The 21,392-nt window shown below is 41.6% G+C and overlaps 1 protein-coding gene across 7 annotated transcripts in view; it reads left to right on the forward strand.

Annotated features, from left to right (window-relative positions):
* Positions 1-21,392, forward strand: part of LOC308463861 (uncharacterized protein) — a 74,089-nt gene that overhangs the window by 43,634 nt on the left and 9,063 nt on the right. For 3 of the 7 annotated variants that reach the window (XR_013979738.1, XR_013979741.1, XR_013979742.1), the window contains 2 exons: positions 14,531-14,639; positions 15,165-19,516. The gene's annotated coding sequence lies outside the window, so the exon portion shown is untranslated. The remainder of the gene's footprint in view (positions 1-14,530; positions 14,640-15,164; positions 19,517-21,392) is intronic. The other 4 variants (XR_013979743.1, XR_013979744.1, XR_013979739.1 and 1 more) reach the window with 3 other exon arrangements.

Below are 21,392 nucleotides of genomic sequence, written 5' to 3' on the forward strand. Positions count from 1 at the left end.
TGTGTCTGATCTTCAGCTTTAGTCAAACACCACCTGGATGACAAAGCCTTCTAAGCTTTAGGTGTTTGCCTGCTATCACTAGCTTTTTACTCTTGTTTGTTTATTATTTATATTTGTACTTTTTAAAAAAAAAACACCTGCAATGTATAGAACAGTTTTCAACAAATGTTTGCGGAGCGTAATAAAATCCACAAGCACCACCCATAGATTCTCCTCAATTTTAACCAAATCATCCTCCCTGTCATCTTCTAAGAGAACAGTCACAAACAGTCAGGGAATGACCTCACCTTGTCATTTGAGCACTGCAAATGTTAAAATAATAAATAAGAAAACAAAATTCATTCAAAACAATGAAAGCAGACAGTTTTAAACCAGAAGTTTGATTAAAAACAGCAATAGGAAGACTACATTTAAATATTAAGAGCATGTTGGCTTTTAAAAAGTGTTTAGCAGTCATCCAGAGATTACAAGAGAAGGGACCAAGTGGATCTCTGCAGAGAGGGTATTCCACAATAATGCTCCCAAGCTGTTTATTAATCTCTGCACATTTTCTGTTAGTGGCCATACATCCTGTCATTCAGGGTGTTTTCTCCCTCTGAGAAGCAAGGTTTGTACTTCTAAAGGTTGCTAACGATTACAGAGAAAACAAGGCATGTTGAAGACCCTTCGGAAAACCTGATCCTAAATCTGTGTGTTTTTCTCATTTGAAAGTCAGTCTTGACCTGCTATATCTTGGAGTGGATGGAGGATTTGCAGATAATGTCCTACTGTCTCATTCATCAGCAGATCCCAGCTGAAAGTCCTTCCCACATGGGCAGCAGCAGGAGGAAGCACGCCGGTATCATTATTCTGCATTAATAGAAGGGCCGGTCTCCTGCTGTAGCATTTTCCTCTGTTGCCAATTCACATCTCCTTCAATCTTCCCTGACTAGTTCTGTTTTAACATGGACAACCCCCTTGAAACGTCTTCTTCACAATTGAAACCATTTCATTTATTTGTTTTATAAACAGAACTCTCACTTGCAAAATTGCCTATATGATTTATACTAAGCAGTCACTACATACCAGTGTGTATAAATATTCAAACAGATGACTTTTCAGACAGCTGAGCAGATAACAGTCAATAGAGGAAGAGACTACGGGGTCTCCCTAAGGATATGCTAATAGTTTGGTCTGAAAGGGATTTACATTCCAAGCATAGCCACTTGAAGTACAGAGCTTTGTATTTCAGTCATTTGTCCATGTACATTTTTGTCACTCACCGTTATTCAGGACTTTTTCAGTGTTTGGCCAGGAAGCACCTTTTCTGTTCTTGCCAGTGGTTAACTAGCATAGGGAAACATTTCCATTTAATACTTACCTTTTTAAGTCAGCTGTGTGCTCCCATTCCAGATACTTAATAACCAGCAACATAAAAAGTGCCAACTACAGGTGACGGTTGATCCCAGTTCCACCATTTCTTTCCTTTGTTCTCATTTTCCTAGTTTACTAAGTTTTAGTTTCCAACCTGATGCATTAGCTATGATAGCCAACATTATGGCAATGAATTCCTTAAGCCTGTGTTGTATACACTGACTGGTAGTGGTTCTCTTTGGTTTTCAGCAGGGATCTTTCCCAGTCCTACCATGGATTGAAGACTTTGGGCAGGCAAGGATTTTACTCAGTCAATGAGATAAGATCACTCAGGTTTTTTACCACCCACACCAGCTTAATGGAGTGACCTGTCCTGATTTGCATTCCTCTCTTGGTCTTTTGTTTTTGTTAGTGCGTTCCATATTTTTAATTTCACTTCAGATGGAATTATGGAATTCTAGAAAGAGAATTCAGGTTTTACTGTTTAAAAAAAGAATGCATATGTCGTGGCATGTAGGTAGGGCAATAACTATGTCCAGGCTTTTGCTTGGAGGTAGCAGTCGAACCGAGCGAGGTAGGAGTCCCATGATTCAGAGGCTGGGGCAAATGGCAGTAGAGGCATGAGTGAAGCCATGGTTCCAATGCCGACGTGGAGGAGATGGATGGAACACAGTGCTCTAGCCAGACGGTCAGCTCTGAATTGGTTCTGCTCCGTGATTTCGCTCAGTGTTTCAGCTCCATGATTCAGCTCAGCTCAGGGTGGCCGCGTCTGGCTGTGCGCCGATGTCCATCGATCCCACCTTCGTTGCCGCTGTTAGATAGTGGGTAGACATAGCAGACGACGCAGCGATTTCTCCAAAGCAGCTCTTTATTTGTAAGCTGGAACAGAACTGAACTGCAAACATCTCAGCCGGCCTGCTTTTATAGGCAGCCGGCGGTCAACATTGTAGCAACACAACCCAGGTTTCCCGCCTAAAGTAACTGACATGGACCTGATTGAAGATTATATACCGGTACATGATACTCCTGGTGGCCAGGGTGAGAACTTCAATACATAACAGTTTGTACTTAGAGTCAAGAAAGAAAGGCACTGTTTGCCTCTCTATTTTTTCATCCCTCATAGATCATTTAAGTGCTCTTCCCTTTAGGTTAAACACCTCAGCAAAAGATAGCAGTGTTGGAAATACTGTATGGGGAATGCAAAGGATAATGTTTGCATGCTTCAAGGAACTGAGTGGAAATGCACTAAAGCAGGCATGGCCAAAGCATGCAGGAGAAATTTGCTTGATAGCAAGCCAATTATGACAATATAAAAATACAGTGGTACCTTGGGTTACATACGCTTCAGGTTACAGACTCTGCTGGTAGACGGCTACGTTGACCCTGGACTTAATAAAGCACAGTGGACCAACACCAGCTGACGACATGGCTCCCCAAATCAACACAGACTGTGGAAACTTCACACTGGACTTCAAGCATCTGGCATTGTGTGCCTCCGCAGTCTTCCTCCAGACTCTGGGTCCTTCATTTCCAAGTGAGATGCAAAAGCTACTCCCATCAGAAAAGAGATTTGGGGAGATTTGCTTCACTAAGTCCAGGGTCAACGCAGCCATCTACCAAGAGATTTTGGAGCACTTCATGCTTCCTTCCACAGACGAGCTTTATGGGGATTCTGATTTCATTTTCCAGCAGGACTTTGTCACCTGCCCACAGTGCCAAAAGTACCAAAACCTGGTTCAATGCCCATGGAATTACTGTGCTTGATTGGCCAGCAAACTTGCCTGACCTGAACCCCATAGAGAATCTATGGGGCATTGCCAAGAGAAAGATGAGAGACATGAGACCGAGCAATGTAGAAGAGCTGAAGGCTGCTATTGAAGCATCCTGGTCTTCCATAACACCTCAGCAGTGCCACAAGCTGATAGCATCCATGCCACGCCGCATTGAGGCAGTAATTGATGCAAAAGGGGCCCAAACCAAGTACTGAGTACATGTGCATGCTTCTACTTCTCAGAGGTCCAATATTGCTCTATTTGCAGTCCTTGTTTTGCTGATTTCATTTAATATTCTAATTTTCTGAGATTGTTAATTTGGGGTTTTCATCAGCTGTACACCATAAACATCACAATTGTAACAAATAAAGGCTTGACATATCTCGCTTTGCATGTCATGAGTCTATCTCATATATTAGTTTCACCTTTTAAGTTGAATTACTGAAATAAATGAACTTTTCCACAATATTCTAATTTTTTGAGTTTCACCTGTAGTTGCTCCAGGTTAAGAACTTTGCCCCAGGATAAGAACAGAAATTGTGTGGCAGCAGCAGCAGGAGACCCCATTAGCAAAAGCGCACCTCAGGTTAAGAACCGTTTCAGGTTAAGAATGGACCTCTGGAACAAATTAAGTTCTTAACCCAAGGTACCACTGTATATCTATCTATAAAGTTAAAAGCAGCTTGGGATAATATGTTTGGACGCATTACGATGACAGAGAGAGAAATGAAGTATTAAAGAATGGAGGACTTAAGATTTGCAGGAGAATAATAGTTTTGTCAATTTCCTTCCAAAATCAGATAAACTTGATAAAGGGGTGAGGGAACTCTTAAGAAAAAAGCAGACAGGGTCTTTGAAATTTCTATAGATATTGACTTTGGGATACTGAAGTGAGAACAGTACACACATACTTGTATTCCCATTTCTTGCAAGGTAGCATGGTGCTCAGCCTGCCAAAAAGACTGCTTCTTCCTCTATTGAATTCTTTAGGGGAAGAAGCAGTCCTTTAAGTATGTGAAGAGGAGACTTAATAATGTAAAAAAAAACAACCCCACAAAAACTTACAGATTTCTCAAGCCTTCTGCGTGGGGGAATACAGAAAGAATTCAGTAGAGCAGTGCTAAAGTGGGCCTGGCCTAAGAGCATGTGAGTGATATGCTTCATGTAAAGCAAACTACAATAGTTTAAAAGAAGCCTGAACTGCTACTAGAAATAAATATTAATGTGTTGGTTTCCTCAAAGTAAATATATCTATATGGGGTGGGGCCCTGGATTGTAGAATTAACAGCTTGAAGGTTGTCACATCTCTAAAGTCTAGATATAGAAAAACCCTGTAAAGTAGGAACAAAAACACAGTCAGAAAATAATGTATGGTCATCAGAGTACTTGGACCTTGTAATCTGATTCCTGTGTCCTGAGATAACTTCCAATGGCTAAAATTACCCATTATTCTACCCTTGGAATCTATTGGATGCCCTGTTATGTTACAAATACATAGCAAAAGTGGTGGCTCGGTATTGGGTAGCTAGGAGTAGAGATTTACTCTGTCAAAATTTGGTGTGATGTACTGTATTTACTTTCCATTTTATGAATCCAGGGCTATTCCTCCACTAGACTTAGGGACAGGTACTGTTTTCATTTTTCATCTTGTAGAATATGGTGCATTTTGCTCCCAGCTGCAACTTCCTTGTGATCTGTGCTAACAGTTGGAGACCGCATTTCATTTTTGATAATAGGTCACCCATCTTCCTTGGTTGCAAATGCATATCACTGCATGAGTTGATTAGGTTGTCTGGAAGTATTAATTCCCCCCAAAGTCTTGCCTCCAAATCCATTAGCTACTCGGCTGTGTGGCTAACAATTCCAGAGAGCACCTTCAGAGACACTTCATTACCATGCAAATGGAGACTGGCTCCTTTCTATGCAACGTAGCCCTAGCTAGAGGATTACACTATAGCTTTAAGGAGAGCATATGCAGAACACAAATTATTGCAGTCATCAATATTTATACAGCTGCTAAAGTTCATATCTGACAGGAACAGCTTCTACCACAACGACTCGTAAAAGCGAGAGAAATACACTGAGACTGAGAGGTACCATGCTCACAATTAGGAGCTCCATAATCAAAGTATTTCTGTGCTGTTGAAATAAATTGGAATTGGGCTGCTGGTGGGGATCTTTTCTAGCACTAGTTAGTCTCCCGGGGGTAAACTTTGGCCACGAGGGATAGTGTCCCTTTCTTATCTATCAGATTGAAGGGCAGCATGCAAGTGGTTGACACTTGCAGATCTCTATAGGAGTGTATTGTCATGCATGCTGAAATATATATTTGATTGCATTCATGTGCCTTAATATTGTGTCATGGCTAAAATTTATCAGTATTGTATCCCTTGGAGTCTGTTTATGTTCTGTGTTAACATACATCAATTTGCAGCTGGGTTTAGGAGGAAAGGAGTTGGGATTTTACCTGCAGATTGGGATTTTTTACCTACCTAGTTTGACCTCTCCTGATTGACCATGGATCTAGCAGCTGAAGTACAGAGTAGCAGCATCACACAAAAGAGGGTTCTCAAAGGGGGTATCTAGGCTGCGGAACTCTGCCTCATCAGATTTGATAAATTACTTCCTCAAGTATCACCTTAAGATAACCATGTTTAGCCCCCTAAATTTGACTTTTAACTTTTGCAGTTAACTTTTCTTAATTCTGGGGTTTTTATATGTTGCTGCTGTTCTACAGATTTGATGGTTTTATTATCCATGTTAACTGAAGCTCACCCACTTAAATGACTTTAAAAGGTGGTTAGATAATTTCCAAATCAGAATTATATTTGCACCACCTGTAGGGTTTAGCCAAGGGTGTCTGCTTCAATATTGTTTTAACTGATTTTGTATTGTTATATTGTAATTCATCCTGGGACTTTATGGTGAAGGGCAGTAAAAAAATATCTTATAAATAAACAAGCAAACAAACATGGGAATATTTCAAAACATTGTCTTGAATGCATTTGTGCATAGGAATGGGACTCTAGGGTGTGATTCTAACCCCACTCACCTGAGAGTAATCCATATGGAATTCAGTAGGTCTTAACTCTGAGTAGACAGGGTTAGAATCAAACTGTTAGTGTCTTATAAAATTATTTGCAAAGGTGTCGGTATTTCAGAGCCATGCTGCTTATTTTCATTGTGGAGGGATTGTGCATGTCCAAATTCATAAAAATGAATTATAGTTTTTATTTAAAATGTGCTTAAAAACTGTATCCTGGTAAAGATACAAGTAAGATCACATTATATTCAAAAAATGCTGGCAGATGTTCTTGGCTTTCACTTCGGCTTTTAACAAAATTAAACCTACTAAAGTATGGGGACCAAGGCCATATTCACACATCTTTCCAAAGCATATTCTTTATATCTTTTAAAATAAATCTGTTGCATAAATTTGCCATGGCAAGCTTGGTGCAATCCTTTAATATTTTTTTCCATTGGGAATAACAGTCTAGGTTAGACCCACATTGTACTCAAATAGTTTTAATTCTGTCCATAGTTGGGACAGGAAGCTCAGTTCGCAAAATGTGAAAAGGGTTATAACTTGGGGGAAGTAATGCTGTGTGCTTGCCACTTTGAGAGCCAGTGTGGTGTAGTGGTTAAGAGCGGTGGACTCGTAATCTGGTGAACTGGGTTTGCGTCCCCGCTCCTCCACATGCAGCTGCTGGGTGACTTTGGGCTAGTCACACTTCTCTGAAGTCTCTCAGCCCCACTCACCTCACAGAGTGTTTGTTGTGGGGGAGGAAGGGAAAGGAGAAGGTTAGCCGCTTTGAGACTCCTTAAAGGTAGTGAAAGGCAGGATTTCAAATCAAAACTCTTCTTCTTCTTCTTTTCCAGTTGGTGAAACTGGTACCTGAAATGAATTAGTCTTTCTACTCATTTCTACGTTCTACTCCAACTATCCAGCCCTTCACTTTTAAACAATTTGTTCCTCCAAATGCCCTCACCCCCTTTAGAAGAAACCCTGAATGTGCAATTGTGGAATAAATGAGATTCTTCTATATTTTCTTCCTGCAATTTCTCTTTGTCTCAGAATGCTCTCTATTGGATGAATTCCAAAATCTTGCTTCATTCTGTGTATCTGAAAGCTAGCCCTGATTTCCAATGGAGTCTTTGTTCCTATCTTAGCTTGTCTCATGCAAATCAGTGCCCTGTGTACTTCAAAGGCCTCTCAAGATGAGGAATTCTTCACACTACTCTATGATTCTTACTGACTGGGAAGGCCCAGATTACCTAATTGATGGCTTTGTTCTTGATAGCTTAGAGACATCCCCCTGATCTGAGCAGCCTCATAACCACACCTTTCAGAAAATGGATATTAGTTTGATTTGAAGTCTGTTGTCCTCACTAGGAGACCTTCATGGTTTAATTAATTTCTTCCTCTTTAAGAGATTAGGATCCTTATCCCATACAATTCTGGGAATTTAACAAGTCTTTTTCTTCCTTCGCACATAATTCCATAGCATTATCCTTGGGCTAGCACAGTCCCTCATCCCACATGCATTCATTCCCTCCTGTGCTTGATGGTTGCCAGCAAATCATTGCTTTCAAATTGGGTAAACTATGGCTTCCTTAAACCTTAATTTGCTTGGTTTGGAAGTAACAGCAAACCATGGTTTTCTGAGAAACAGGAAGCATAGGAGTGAATTAGAATATGTAAGGGGAGGGTGGCGAGATCGTGCATGTCCAGGTCTTACTCATGCAATGGCAAACCATGATTTGGTGTTTCATATGAACCATGTCATGGGTGTAGTCAGGGGTGGCTGATTTCCCCCTCCCCCCCCACTCGATTAAGTAAAGCAATAGAAATACTTAACTAACTGCCCAATCATGTCAGTTCCGCCCCCAACCAAGTCCTGCCCCCCAACAAAAATCCTAGCTACTCCCATGAACCATGCCTTTGCCTTTTGTGTTATCTCATATGACCCATGCTGTGCTTCTAGTGTATATGTTCATGTTATTTGCATTATTTTTCTGAGCATTGTTTTACTGCTCTGGTTTGTTAAAAATGTTTTGATTGTTTAGGTGTCAAATGTAATTCTAAGGTTTCACTCTCTAAGCCTCAGAAGACCTCTGGATTTTCTGCTACTAAATTAATGGATGGAGGTATTGGTAAAAGAAAAGCTGGCTGGACTTTGAGTTCAAACAATGAGAAGAGCACAGATTTCTGTAACCAAATTAGTTATTCTCCCTCTATATCTCAACATTTTGCCAGCTTCTTTGGATTTTAAACACTGGGTGGGCTGCTGCTAGCAAATAACACAGCATTAAGGATTGATTGAAACAAGGGCTGTGTACGCACCATGCATTTAAAGCACACACAAACCTCAAAGATCCTGGGAACTGTAGTTGTTGAGGGTACTAGGAATCGTAACTTGGGAGGGGGTAAACTACAGTTCCCATGATTCGTCTTTTGGGGAATTTGTGCTTTAAATGTCTGATATGTGTGCAGGCTTAGTTTACCTCATCCTAATCATTGTATATTAATATCACCCAAAGGGCAAAGACTTTGCTCTGGATCGGATGTAAATGAGCCAGCCTGAGCATTAGACCTGTCTGCTCACCCCTTCCCTCTAGTTCTCTTTCATATGCCACTTGCTGTGGTCATTTAAAAACCCAAAACAGAAGAGAGTCCATGTGGTGTTGTGACTAGAGTTCCAGAGTAGGGCCTGGGACACCAGGATTTAAATCCCCACTTAGCCATGAAGCTCACTGGATGACCTTGGGCCAGTCACTGCCTCTCAGCTTAACCTACCCCACAGAGTTGTTGCTGGGAGTAAATGAGTAGGGGGAGAACCAAGTACTCCACCTTGTTCCTTGGATAAAAAGATGGGGTTATAAATGCAGTAAATAAATAAAAAATCAGTCCCCTTCTCCGCAGAGGGGAAAGTGTGTGAGCCCCAGGTGCACTGTAGGGCTTATTTATGTAGTGGGAAACTGGTTTCCTGTTACCTCTGAACTGAGCCTTAGAGGAATAGAAGGACAACTCTACCAGATTGATTTTGGACTTATGACAGTCGCACCAAAATCTCTTTCATATGTATATGAGATCATAGAGTAAACAGTTAATATAGAAAACTGCATTACATAGAAATGTTCTAACACGCATAGGTCCTAAAGAGAGAGATATTGCACATATCACATCAATTAAGCACGCACATATATAAATCATAACGAATATTGTGGCACTTTTAAAAACTAGCAGATTTATTGTGGTGTGAGCTTTCGTGGACTAGAGCCCAGTCCTCTGGAGGATATAAATTATCAAGAGCCTTCTTATGCATGCACATGCAGACCACTTCCATGCAAATATTTTAACATGTGTAAGCGCCCAGAAAGATAGCTGGCTTGCAACATTAAAAGCACCCCTCTTTCCCTTTCAGATAAATATATATAGAGAGAGATCATACACAAGCTTTCCCACGTGCATCTGGATGCAATATGTGCAGATGCCTTTGACACATCTGAGCGAATGGCCTGGCAAATTTCCGAGAGTGCAAAAGATGGAGAAAATGATAAGTCAACTGTCAATCTTTAAAATTTTAATGAAGTGAAAATACTGCCTGAACCAGCATGTGAGGAGGAGAGAGACCTCCTTCAGTTTGAACAGATTAAAAAAAAAAACTCAGGGGGATCAAAGAGGATTAGCACTCCCAATGCTAACACTATTGCTTGGAGTGATGTTTGGGAAAAGGCTATGTAAACCATCTGACAAGAGAAGCTAACCTCCTTTTGGAAAGCCCTGAGCAAACAAATACTAATCACAGAATAAAGGGACAATTAGCGGTGATGTCTCCTGTAATAAATCTACTAACAAGAATACAACCTTCTGGCCATTCACAGCCAGATCCCCAGCCTTGCTGTTTGCTGAGCAGATTAATGGGGACAAATCGGGCAGCTTATTGCAAGGGACAAGCACATTTCTTTGTCTGTCTTGACACAAGGAAGCCAAACCTGCCTGGAATTGTATTTCCAGCTTGATCAACGGGGCATCTGCTCTAACGATTGCTCCAGTTCCAACGTCCGTAAGTGGCACCTAATTTCCTCATAAAAGATGCCTCTGCTAGAATAATTGAAAACTAACAGTCAATTTCAAAAGAAGGACACAGCTAGTCCTGTTGTGACTCACACAGTCATCCTCCAACTTTGGCTTTCTGCGTAAATTATATGGCATGGAGTGCACCTGATGTAAATTACTGACTTAAATCCATTAAGTGTCACTTTTGATTCACATCTGTGAATGTAAGGGGAATCGACCCCTTATGCCAAGCCATGTTTGCTCTTGAAATGCTTCAGCTCTGATTTTGAGGTGACATTTGGTGCGTATGTAATGAGATTTTTTGAAGTGGTCCCATGATCATATATACATTGAAGAGTTATGTTGGGTTTGGGTATTCCTCAACATAACTTTTCTGGGAACAATGCCATGAGTGACATCCTCAGTTCCTGCTGGGTTTGCATACAAGATTATCCATCGAGAAATGATAAGGATATTATGTTCAGACATAACATGGCTGAAGATCAGTGGAAAATAATCTGTTTTTCATGCAGAAGGTCCCAGGTGCAACCCCCAGAATCTCTAGGTAGGGCTAGGACAGAAACCTGTCTAAAATTTTGGAGAGCTGCTGCCAGTCAGTATAGGCACCACTGAACTAAATGGACTAGCAGGCTGACTCAGGGTAAGGCAGCTTCTTGCGTTATAAGTTCCTATGTTCTTTTCAATGTAGCATTACCATTCTCAGGTTTCCGTTCTCAACTTTCTCTTAATCCAGCCCAATCAACTCAGGGCCAATCCTCAGATGAATGCACAGAAATCTTCTTGGTCAAATCTTAGCCAGAGCTGTTATGTTTAAGGAACTTGGGAGCATAGGAAGTTCCCTTATATGAGATCAGATTAATGGTCTTGACTAATATTGTCTTCTCTGTGGTTCTTCAGGGTCTCAGGCAGAGAGTCTTTCTCATCATCTGAGATCTGAGATCCTTTTCACTTGGAGATGTGGGGGCTTGAAACTGGGACTACTTTGCGTGTAAATTGTGTGCTTTACCATTGAGTTGTGGTTCTGCCTAAAGAGCCTTAGAGTATATAAGAGAGGGAGTTCATTGTAAATCAAAGTGAAGCTGCAAAAATTTAAATTGGCTATATGCAAAATTATTTAACTTCTTAATTTATCACCATAGAAGCCTGGTGCATCCTTAAAGAATACAGCCTTACACACCCCTAGGGCCATGATCTTGCACAAAGTCAGATGCATGCAGCCTGTGCTTCTGTACTCTTGAATCTGTGGGTTTGGACAATAATCAAATAGTGGGTTTAGAAGAGAAGATAGGAGATGCCTCCAGCTGGGTTCCCTGCCCCCCGCCCTGGGCCAGAATGTCAGGTAAGGAAGCAGTTAACCTCCACATTTTTTTAATGCAAACCAATGTTGCAGTGTTGTGTGTGTGAGCCTTGGATCTATATGGCACACATGCTAATACTACATTGTTGTAGCATTGCACTACAGAGAAGCAGATTCCCTCATGTCTTCTGAACCAGGCAAGGGAGCTCTCCAGCAATATCAGCAGCCAGAATAACCAGTGTTGAGCAGGAACTGTCCAGGAGTACAATAGACTAGGAGTAGGACTATGAAACTATTGCATCAGTAGCTTCCATTCAGCAGCTGAAAATCTAAGTACCTCGGGTTAAGAACTTAATTCGCTTTGGAGGTCCGTTCTTAACCTGAAACTGTTCTTAACCTGAGGTACCACTTTAGCTAATGGGGCTTCCCGCTGCTGCCGCACGATTTCTGTTCGCATCCTGAAACAAAGTTCTTAACCCGAGGTACTATTTCTGGGTTAGCGGAGTTTGTAACCTGAAGCGTCTGTAACCTGAAGTGTCTGTAACCCGAGGTATCACTGTACTCAGCCTGGTTATTCCCTGCTGGCCTGGCCCCCACCTTGAAGTACTAGGGAAAGTTTGATCCTAACTGTGCTTATGATAATGATTCATGTTGATTGTGGGGATTCGAGAGCTGTAGGATGAATCCAGTGGAAGCATATCAGATCTACTGCATTTCAGTAAGATCTTTGGGATTGCCTCAAGGAGCCCTAGCTATGGTGTTGTATGGTTTATTTATATGTTCCTTTTGGGCTCAAAGGCCCTCAAAGCATGAACAACAGTAATGCATATTAACAACTTGGGACCAGTTTATCTACAAGATTGCCTTACCCCACATGTGCCCACTAACCTACCCAGAGGCTTAGAAAGTTGAGGTAATTTTAATCTGTTTTAGTATTTAAACTTCTGCATGTTTTAGAGTATGGTTGTGATTCCCCCCCCCCCCCTTGCTTTATCTTTCTGTAAACCGCATTGAGGCTTTTTACATTCAAGCGGTATATAACTTTCATGAAATAAATAAATAATATCAATGCAAAATAAAGATGCAGTAAAATTACAAGACATGCAGTAAATAAAACAATATGAAATAGTTTTAAAATTCAGACATGAACGTTAACTATGTGATGATATCCTTCCATTCTCCTTTGCTTCTTTGCAGGAGCAAAGATATCATTAGAACTACCTGAGACACGATGTTAGATGTTAGGCTGTCCCAGGTCATCTGGTCCTGGTTCATGCTGGGACTGATGCTGATGTCCTGAGGATGTCTCATGATAATCCAGCTATAGGAGCTTGGCAGGTCCCAATGCTTCTGCACTGCCACTCAGGAATGGGTCTCAGGAGGCGGCTCAGTGGTGCTTTAGGGCATAATATTCAACATCACAGATTAATCATGTCTTAAAACCCTTTAAATACTTTTGAGTTAGGGTGGCTTAAGAATGTAGTTTCCATTCTTTTGCTGCATATTTGTGTGTGAGGATTGTGTACTATGTTAACTATAATGAATATTGCAGCGCAGGAAGGAAAAGTTTCAACGTTGTTTAACTGAGGATAAAAGGTGTGTTCTTTGTCCATGTCATTTAAGCTCCAGGTGCAGAGTTTTGTGAATGTGTCATATTTGGGGCTTTCCACTGTTTCATGTAGGAGACAAGCTCCATTGCACCTGGGTACAAGGCACCAATGCAGCTCCATATCGCCTAAGGTTCTCTCTTTGGCCTGCAGCAGGGTTGGGAACAAGTAGCCCTCCAAACATCATTGGACTCGCATCACCTCTGGCTGTTGCCCATGCAGGCTGGGGCTGAGAAGAGTTGGCAGTCTAACAACATACTTCTTGTTTCATGGTGATTTATGTGTATTCATCTAGATCATTTACTCAGAGTGAACACTACTCTTGGACTTGTCTTTAATGTCATCTTTCCATTCTGTCAGATGCAATTCTGACAGTTAACTGACAGCATATTTATCTATTTGTTTTGGCTCTTTATATCCCACCACCTCAAGAAATGTTTGATGCTGCTTTCAGCAGTTTGCTCCTGCTTGATTCCTTTAACCCTGCATATTACAGTCACCAAGCCAACATTTGGCTTAGTGTGTTGTCAGAACCCAATAATGTGGTTAAACTCTGTCTTCCTTAACCTGTAGCCAAGAACAAAACTGCCTCAATCTCTTTCTGAGAGCCAGCATTTGCACTAAACCATAGTTTTTGCCTTAGCATTACACGCAAACATGTCCAGTGTAGCTAGTATAGTACTGAGCTAGATGGACCAATGGTTTCATTGGGAATGAGTCAGTGTCCTTTGTTCCTAGTCGTGGTCCAGATCCTTAAGGAGGAGCTATTGGTGATGGAGCATATGTGTTGTATACAGAAGATTCCTAGTTCACTATCTCCAATAGTGCTAGGAAATAACCTTCTCTGAAACACAACAGATGCATTATCGGTAGATGACCCAGAGCTAAAAGGGGCTATAGTCTGACTTGGTATAAAGCTATTTCCTTATCCTTATGTTGTGACTTGGCAACATGAAGGAATTCCTTCCAAGTATATAGTTGGTGCAGCTGAAATATTAAATACACTTCCTTTGTTGCCTTCCATTTCATTTACATGTATTTTCACATTGCTGGCTACAACTTAATACTTGTTTGCCACCAACATTTATGACCAGACATTATACAAAGCAGAAAAGTCACATAGAGTCCTTTGGAGTAAAAGTATTTTTTCATAAAGCTTTTTCTAACAACGGGGGGTTTCTAGCCTCACTGAGAGAAGCCTTCAATTTCCTGTTTGTCTTATATACATTGGAAGCAATTTCTTCCAAGTTGTTGTCTGTGAACTTGATTGCTTAAGAATCCAGCCCAGTAGGCTCTGTTTGAATAGCATTAACCAGAATACACGTTAAGATGCTACAAGTAATCTGGATAAACAGTGATAAGACAAAAGAAAATAAGCATTATGCATGCTAAGCACAAATAAATGAAACTTATTTGATAGGCCAACCTCTGTCTACAGTGGGAATGACAAAGTAAATTGGAGGAGTGAGATTGGAGCGAAGCGGTAAACATCTGTCACAGGGAGCATTTTACAGAAGGCTGGAATCGAGGTGAGTGAGATGACACAACCAGAGTGAATGCATTTCGAAATCATCTTCATTTGGCTGGAGCTCATTAAATTTCACACTCAATAAGCAGGATACATGCAAGAATGTGGGGGCTAAATGGGAAGAGGGTAGATAACAGAGACACTGCACCTAGCCTTGGTGACTGAATTGAAACTACTAATCAGTCTACTCCTGATTATGTGGAACTGAAGCTAAACGAAACTGCATAACAGGACTGGAAAGGAAGAAAATGAACATGAGATCAGATTTCTTTAATAATAAATAATTATTGCATTTCATTGCCTTTTGGTCTCACTGTTCACATTTTTCCTGTATTCCTTGCATGTGTTCTTAATCTCGTCTGTCACTATAGATATTATCTTCCATATGAGGACAACACTTCATGCATCTGATAATGTGGGTTCAGGTCAATGAAAGCTTATGCCATAAGAAATCTGTTAGTCAAATTCTCTCTCTCTCTCTCTCTCTCTCTCTCTCTCTCTCGTGTGTGTGTGTTTGCTGTAACAGACTAGCATGGCTATCTGGAATTTAATCAGAAATTGCCCCTACTCCTGAATACAGCAAGAGGGTAAATCCTACCCTGCAACTCAAAGGTGTGAGTATTTCAGCTACCCCCACCATCTAACTTGGGGGTGGGACACTTCAAGCCCAATGACCAAATGTGGCCCCCCCATGCCTCTCTATCTGGCCACTGGGACTCTTCCCTGGCCAAGCTCTTGTGCAAAATAGTCTTCCATGAACACAGTTTTAACAGTGAGTCCGTAAGTGACTGTGGAGGCCAATTCTGGATCCACACATCCTTCCACAGTGGGGACATAGGTTTCCGGGTGGGAATTGATCATGGTGAGGGTTTGCCAACTTGCCTTCCTCTAAACATGTTTCTCCCTTTCGTCCTGAGTTCAAGCGTCTTCAAAGTCCATGACACCTTTGGTAAAGGCCGTTCTCCAATTGGAGCGCTCACAGGCCAGTGTTTCCCAGTTGTCGGTGTTTATACTACAGTTTTTAAGATTTGCCTTGAGGGAATCTTTAAACCTCTTTTGTTGACCACCAGCATTACACTTTCCATTTTTAAGTTTGGAATAGAGTAGTTTCTTTGGAAGATGATAATCAGACATCCTCACAACATGACCAGTCCAATGAAGTTGATGTTGAAGAATCATTGCTTCGACACTGGTGATCTTTGCTTCTTCCAGTACACTAGCATTAGTACACTGACACTACTCTTGTGCAAAGTAGTAGCTCCTGTGCAAAGTACTGGCAAAAGCAGCATGTGATGGTAGTTTTTACAGCTCTATATGAAATGGATGCATCATTGTCTCCAGGATAATATCTGCAAGCTTGGGTTATTTTCAAATACTTTGTATAACTGGTACTGTGTGGAATTATTCATAAAGTAAATGTGTGTAGTAACCATGAAAGAGTGGGAGGACTCTCAACATTAATCTGGAAGTGTGATTAAGGAAGTTCTGTAGATCAGTGGTGGCGAACCAATGGCACACATGCCAGAGGAGGCACTCAGAGTTCTCTTTGTGGGCACGTGCACTTTTGCCCCAGCACAGAGCCGGCAGAAGGCGAGGGCATCAAGTCCTCAGCTCAACTTGTGTCTGAGTAGAAGCACCTTGGATGGGGCATTGGGGTGTGTGTGTGCAAAACGGAGCCACAAGCTCCAGGATGCGTGTTTTCCCTTGGGGAGCCTCCGCTGTGCGTGGGGAGGGCACAGCGCTGTGCACGTGCTCAGAAGCATGCTGACACGTTGGTGGGCCACCCAGAGTTCCAAGCAGCCGTCTTCCTCCTGCTGCTGCAAGGTTGAGTCTTTACACACCCTCCAGCCGGGGCCCATCCCTTGCCTGCTCACTTGCCGCCCAGCCCGCCTTCCCTCACTCTGAAAACGGAAGTGTGGCAATCAAAACAGAAGTTATACTGAGAACAGAGCACTTTCCGCTTCCGAAAAAAGTTCAAAAACCCGAACACTCATTTCCGGGTTTGAAGTGTTCAGATTCCAAGTAGTTTGAGAACTAAGCTGTTCGAAAACTGAGGTACCACTGTATTGCTCCACTCTCTCTCCACATGGATGCACCAACCTCCCCTTCTAAACTAAAACCTAGGACCCTCATACCTACGGGACCGCCTCTCCTGGTATGTCCCACAGAGAAACTTACGGTCTTCAAATAAAAACATCTTGAAGATCCCAGGCCACAGAGAGGTTAGGCTGGCCTCAACTAGAGCCAGGGCTTTTCCGGCTGTGGCTCCGATCTGGTGGAACGCTCTGTCACAAGAGACTAGGGCCCTGCGGGACTTGACATCTTTCCGCAGGGCCTGCAAGACAGAGCTGTTCCACCAGGCCTTTGGTCAGGGCGCAGCCTGACTCCCTCCTTTGGCAATCTTCGCGGAGCTCTGGCCCAATGGTTGCCACTGGTTTGAGTTGAATCAGTTTTATAATGAATGATTTTAGAGTGTTGTGTTGTGTTGTACTGCTGTACTGTTTTATTGTTGTTAGCCGCCCTGAGCCCGGCTTCAGCTGGGGAGGGCGGGATATAAATAAAATTTATTATTATTATTATTCAGGTTAAATTACCGTGTTGGCACTTTGCGATAAATAAGTGGGTTTGGGGTTGCAGTTTGGGCACTCGGTCTCTAAAAGGTTTGCCCTCACTGCTATAGATGTACAGACATTGTTGTGGGTAATGACAAAATATTGTGTAACATCAATGATTCCCCTTGTGTTGTGTGTGTGTGTGTGTGTGTGTGTGTGTGTGTGTGTGTTGATAATAAAACTCAAAGAGTTTGTGTTCAAGAATGCTGGTGGGTTTATTCTTTGACCCGGATGTGAAATCCCCTCTTCCTTTCAGTGTTTTATTGTACCTAAAGTTAATAACCTATCTTAAAGGTTTGCTGACGTTCTTGACTCCCAATGCTGGTTCACCAAGGCCATGAACATTAAGAGCACAACTTGATCTGACACCAGGAGATCTATGATCATATCACTTGCTACTTTCAAAAGTGCAGTTAGGGTCACCAAATATGATCAGGATCATGACACTGGAGAAGGGAGGGATCACCTTTTTTTTTTTTTTTTTTACACCATTGAGAAGATTTAATAAAAATGTAGAAACCACAAACAAAAAGGAAAAAGACAGTTGCACAACTAAATTGGGTCCTAACTCATTTCACTTTTCAAAAAAGCTACTTGGGACCACTTCACTCCTTTTCCCCACTTGCCATTTTCCCAGTGAAAATCCATAGCTGCAATTTGCACTTATCACAGTGCTAGTTTTAATCTGGTCTTCTTCTCTTCCTTTTTAAACTGAATATTTAAAAACTGGGCAATTCTTTTTAATAATTATTTTAAGGAAATGCATTGCTACATTTTTTATTGCTGTTAGCTAAGTCAAAAGTGGACTTATTAGAGCATAATTGACTGTCTCTGATGTATAATAATAATAATAATAATAAATTTATTATTTGTATCCTGCCCATCTGGCTGGGTTTCCCCAGCCACTCTGGGTGGTTTCCAACAAAGATTAAAAATACATTAAAATGTTACATATTAAAAACTTCCCTGAACAGGGCTGCCTTCAGATGTCTTCTAAATGTCAGGTAGTTGTTTATCTCTTTGACATCTGATGGGAGGGCGTTCCACAGGGTGGGCGCCACTACCGAGAAGGCCCTCTGCCTGGTTCCCTGTAGCTTTGCTTCTCTCAGTGAGGGAACTGCCAGAAGGCCCTCAGCGCTGGATCTCAGCATCTGGGCAGAACGATGTGGGTGAAGACGCTCCTTCAGGTATACCGAGCCAAGGCCGTTTAGGGCTTTAAAGGTCAACACCAACACTTTGATTTGTGCTCGGAAACGCACTGGGAGTCAATGTAGGTCTTTCAAGACTGGTGTTATGTGGTCTCGGCAGTCGTCTCCAGTCACCAGTCTAGCTGCCGCATTCTGGATTAGTTGTAGTTTCCGGGTCAACAATGCATTAAGGTATAGTCCTTGATTGAAAGTAGATTGAAATAGTTTCCATCTCTTCTCTTTTAGCTGTGGTGGGGTGGGCAGGCAGTGTTTTCCTATGACTAATGGCTAAAAACAAACAGATTGAACTACTTTGGGCCTAAGGACAACACTTCACAAAACTGATAAAGCAGGCTCTGACCCACAAAAGGCTCCTTTCTGTTATAATAAATTTAATAATCTTTTAAGGATTTGCTGCAACAGGCTAACATAGCCATCACTCTGTAATCTATCTTTAACGTTTACAGTAACACTTCGGATCAAACTCATAACTATGATCAGCTATAGCTAAGATTTTCAAAAAATCTGTATGGCTTTAATAGTTGAAAGCCATGATAACGGGAGCCAGTTAAGGTCACTGGTCAAGGGCTCAAGTGACAGTTGCTTCCACATACCATAATGTAGTAACAATTTCTGCTTTTCACCGATTTATTGCTGAATTTGTCCTGTCAGGAAGCAGACCAATTCAGAGCAGTGATTTAAGGAAATCTTTTAATAAAGGCACTTGGCAGAACTCCCCACTTGTCACCTTGCACAGCATTTAATATTCCAGTGTAACGTGACTGTTCATTTCTATTACAGTGGAGAATAATTGTTTTGATAATTGTTTGATAACGTGTTATTTTCAGGTAATTTATTTCTACTTTTTCCGCGTGGTGGATTCTCCTGTGTCCCTGGAGCAAGGAGAGCTGCTGCAGGAGAAATGGAAGGCTTTGTATTACTTTGGAATTAATATTTATTTGGTTTCTTCACTTGCTCAAGAACAAGAGACTCCATGAATAATACATAGGCCCAAAGATGCCAAGATAGGAGGCTTTATATTCTGAATGCCAGTAGGATCCAGAAAACTTAAATCAAAGGTAAGAATCATCATTGTCGGGTGCATCAGGCATGGCTCAGGCAAATGGGAATTCGAGTTCACTTCAAGGCCTGTGTTTTTTTAAAAAAAATAAATATGAAGGCAGATCCATTATTATCTTGGGGTAAATGGGAGTAGGAATGACCTGGGAAAAACAGACCACCAGAATGAAATACAGATTCAAAATTTGAAATGCACTGAAAAATCTCCCTAGGAGATTTGCATGTTGCTTTCTTGACTTGGATGTATGACTCCTGAGTGTAAATTACTGGGCATGTTTCCTAGCTTCAGATACTTCCCTGTTATGTATTTTACTTTATATATGGTCCCAGAACATGATCTTAAGGCACATGATGCAACATCCTTGCCAAAGCTAAATAGGTCAGGGTCTTGATTAGTGTCAGGATGGGAAACCACTGCCTGTTCCTCTGGTTCAGGAAGAGAAGCAGCTCAGTCTATGATATATGAGCTGGAGGCTCCAACCTTTTCCTGATCAGGACAGGTGTTTTCATGAGCTTCCCTAGCCTGAGTAATTTCATATGTGGTGGCGGCCCTGAAGCTCTTCCCCAGTTGACTGTCTCCTCTGATCCTGTGAATGTTGAGTGGGTGACCTGAGAGCAAGTCAGGAACCCATGTAGCTGTTGTGCTGTGCCCTCCAATCCTGTGGCAGCAATGTCTAGATCCAACAGCTTTTCAGGGTTTCCAGTGGTATGGAGATCTGCTGCGTTGTCCTGCTCTGTGTATGGGGATACCTCAAGTTCCAGAGATGCCATCTACCTGGGAATCCCATGCACACTGCATATAATAGAAGAAAGACAGGGTATAAAAGTAATAAATAAATATTAGCAGAATAATGTGTCTTACAGCTAAGAATTTTGCAGAAATGTAAAGGCCCAATGTAACCTCAGATAACTTCCCAGCTTCAAAAGGGGAAATGACATGCTGTTGATCCTAAAGGCTGCTTTTTCTTAGTACAAGAAGTGGTGTGTAGTTGTTTTTAATGCCTGCCTGCTACACATCCCAAGAGAAACTCCAGCTTAGCTTTTGGGTGACATGTTTTCCTTTGTTATCTCACATCAGTCCTGACACTGAAATTAGTCCGCTAATGCAGCCATCATGGTGCAACAAGATAAAGGGTCAAAAGATGCAGACATTTCTTATCACCCACTGGGTGGATAGATGTGAGCTGGTCAATAAGTGCTTAGTAATGTGTTCACGTTGTATGGAGCTTTTGAACTAATAGACATGTCAGCATAGTCCAAGAAGCTGATGTTTGTACATTTGGGATTGGCGTTGACATTCCACTTCTTCCAGTCTTACTCTTCTGAATGTAATAAGCAGAACAATTGCTTCTCTGATCAATCATCTTGTTCCAAGTTGCTTTCTCTCCACCCCCCAAACCTTCCCTACGCTTTCTTTCATCAAGGGGTGCCTGATAAACACCATGTTTCACTAAATGAAAGGATAAGTGATGAGGCAGGCTAACAACTATCTATTCTGAGACTTCTTATTGAGAGAGACATGAAATTAAGGCATGAACATCATTGATGATAAGTCTACTTGGTTTTTGTAGTTCCCAGAGCATGAAATTATTGGGGATTTCCTGGTGCATCTTCCTTACTTCATGCCTTTCAGATTCTATAATATGCTGGATAATGCAGGCAAAACTAGACTGCATGCAGTTAATTGAAATACACAAAGCAGAGTGAGTTCCTATCTCATCAGTAAGGTGCAGTGTACTGAAATCTGAATTGTGCTGATCACTTGAGTCACTGTGTCTGTTTTCCAAAAATGACTGAACATTTGCATCATCTATACAGCAGTTGTGTTTGCCATGATAAATCCCCAAAGTGGGAAAGAATGGTACATGTCTCAAA

The sequence above is a fragment of the Podarcis pityusensis genome, assembly GCF_964106645.2.
Source record: "Podarcis pityusensis genome assembly, chromosome: 15".
NCBI lineage: Eukaryota > Metazoa > Chordata > Lepidosauria > Squamata > Lacertidae > Podarcis > Podarcis pityusensis.